This window comes from Silene latifolia, chromosome Y (genome assembly GCF_048544455.1).
Source record: "Silene latifolia isolate original U9 population chromosome Y, ASM4854445v1, whole genome shotgun sequence".
Lineage (NCBI taxonomy): Eukaryota > Viridiplantae > Streptophyta > Magnoliopsida > Caryophyllales > Caryophyllaceae > Silene > Silene latifolia.
In genome coordinates, this window is record NC_133538.1 from 32,293,890 (window position 1) to 32,297,039 (window position 3,150).

The window sequence follows — 3,150 nt, forward strand, 5'->3', positions numbered from 1 at the left end:
TTAGCGTTGGTTTTAACTTGAGATGTGATATAATTAAGCTTCCATAATAAAAGATAATAATTATACTTTGAGATTTAATCCTACTAAAACTCATCATACGATTAAGCTTCCAGACTAAAAGATTAATTACACGAGTTTTTTTTGGTAACTATTCTTAGCTATAAACATTTTTTTTGTAATTGCTCCCTACTTAATTTTTTTTAAAAAATTGCTACCTTAATATTTACTTTCTATAACAATCCATTCGCAGGTACGAAAATGATGTTTGTTTGCGACGATCTTTGCCGAGATCGTTGGATGGTCAAATGATAACCAAAATAAGAGTTCTTGGATGTTTTGGAATTCTGAGACTACAAATTTTGTGAATGTTGAAATAGGGGTGCTACAAGGTGATCCTAAATGGTGTAAAAATGGTCGTGAATAGGGCCTGGTCTTGCACTCTATTTTCGTGAAAACAGGGGCAGTTTCGTGATGTTTTGCGGGTCTAATTTGGGACGATTTCCTAAGGATTAGGAAAGTTTTTAAGGTTAGTATGAAATTTGCAGTGTAAGGATTCCAAAACATCCAAGAACTCGTATTTTGGTTATCGTTTGACCATCTAACGACCTCGGCAAAGACCATTGCAAACAAGCATCCTTTCTCGAAAAATGGGTACCTGGGAATGGATTTTTGTAGCAAGTTTTAATCAAAGTAAATATTAAGGTAGCAGTTTTTAAAATTTGTTTAAGTAGGGAGCAATAATATAAAAAAACGTTTATAGCTGGGAGTCGTTACCAAAAAATCCTAATTACACTTTGGTTATTATTTCTTAATACACAGTTGGTTTTTAATTTGAGATGTGAAACAATATTTTATCTTTTTCAATATATAGAAAATTAATTTTACATATTAGGTTATTATCTTTAAGTAATAAATTTTATTTAAATTATTTTGGGTGGTTTTTAAAAGTTGGAGTCTCTATAATCGCTCGAAAAAAATTTCCTTTAATAATATAGATAGATAGATAGATAGATATAGATATAGATATAGATATAGATTATATATATTACTAGTTTAAAGCCCGTTCAAAGTTGCACGGGTATGGGTAAGTAAAATTTTGAATAAATTAGGTATGACATATTTCATAAATTTATCGTCCTTGATTGATGAGTTGAAAGTAATTATGCGATCTGACTCAACAGGTTATTCACATTTGATTAAAATACTCCCAAAAAAAGAATAAAAATGTAAATTACTTGTTGAGTAGGACATAGTAATAATCAAAAAGCTACTCTTACATTACAATATGTCAAAACAAGAAAATAGGCATTAAATCGGTCTTTTATACACCCTTCTCTAATTAACTTAATTACCCGTCTTTTATACACCCTTTACCCTTTCTCTGTTGTCCGATGGTCCCTTTGTGGTTCAATCGGTCTTCAAGCTTGACAGTGGTTGGTTTTTACGGTTCACCGTCCTCTTCCTCGTTCATCCTCTTCTCCCCGCGTGCTCTTTTGTCGTCGGTGGTTGTCGTCGGAGGTGGTTACTCGGTCTTAGATGGTGGACTTAGTTTTGTTTTTGACGTTTATGGTCGGAGTTTAAAGGTATTCAGGTTTGTTCTTTTTGCTGCTGGTTGTTAGGATGTCGGTAATTAGGTTATTCTTCTAGAGGAGTGGTTTTTAGGTGGGCTCCGGATGGGTTTAAACGGTGGTGCGGGTTCGGGTCAGGTGCGGTGGTTTTCTGAAAACACTTGTCCGATTTCTCTTATTTTATAAGTTTTTTCTGTCTTCGAATTTTCAAAATAATCTTCTCTTAGAAGAGTATTTGCCGTAACAATCATCTCTTAAAGGTGTTATTTCTTAGCTTTCCGAGTTGGGGTTATTTTATAAAAAGTTATGGCTGCCATTTCTATAGATGAAATTTTTCTCAAGCACTTTGTTGTTGCTCATGGAAATGGTGAGTTCAAGGAGGATGACTGGTTACTTTTTAGTTCTTTCTTACCAATGGAAGAAACTCATTTGATTAAGGTTAAATTCCTTAAGGAGAGGGGCAGTGACTTCTTTAAGCAAAATCTGTTTGACTCTGCTGAGGGCTGCTATGAAATGGCATGTCGACTCTTATGTTTGGTTTTGGAATCCATGGAGGACTATGATGATGAATCTGTTTTGCATTTAGAATCTCTTTAATTTTGAATTTAGCGGTTTGCGCTAATAAGCTTCATGAGTATGGGACAGCCATAAACTTCTGCTCGTTGGTTTTGTCGTCTTTTCCTAAAAATGTTAAGGCTCTATTTCGTAGAGCTGTAGCTTGCATGAAGACTAATATGCTCATGGAAGCGCAAACTGATCTAGAAACTGCTTCAATGCTTGAACCTAAGAATAAAGATATCCTTAGAGAATTGAATGTTGTCAAGAATCTCCAGGCTATTAATCATAATGGTAAAAGAAGTATTGATGACCTGTTGCTATGTGAGGGGGCTAGGGAAAGTAAAAGATCTATCCCTGATTTTGACATCTCAGTAAACGATAAGGGGGGTCTTCTTGTGGTTCTTGCGTTACTCTCCTTTTTGACTCCACTATCAATGATTCTTGCATTTCGGATGATGGCCTTCCTATAAAATTCGAAGAAAATTCTTCTCCCAATATTTATTTGGAACACAATCACAAAGACTCTTAAATGAGTGATAATGAGCATATTCCTAACAAATCGGTTCTTTAGTTTTCAAGAAAGGGTGGAGGAAATTCACGACTAAGAATCTCCGGACAAGCTTATCAAAACATTCTTCAAGGTAATAAGGTGAGCTTTTACAATAAAAGAGACTTGTCAACTATGACAATTCGGATCCTTAACATCAAGGTCATCAAGGAGGGAGGAATCACAGGAGAGCATTATAAGAGAAAGAACATGAGGAGACGTCTAAAAAGCGGAAACCGAAGAAGGTGGTGGTAAATGAAGACACGATTGATTGTTCAGGTGTCATAAATGGGATTTATGGTATAAATTCGAGGGAGTCCTCTATTGGTGACGTGAACTCGAGTTCATCCTCTGTGTGCAACACCTTCTCTCCTTCTAGTATTCAGATACTCCAAGGATAACCTACGGTTGTCGCTCCAAATTCTTGCTTACCTGTTTCCTTGACGAACAACACGGCCAACACCTCTATTTGCTTCC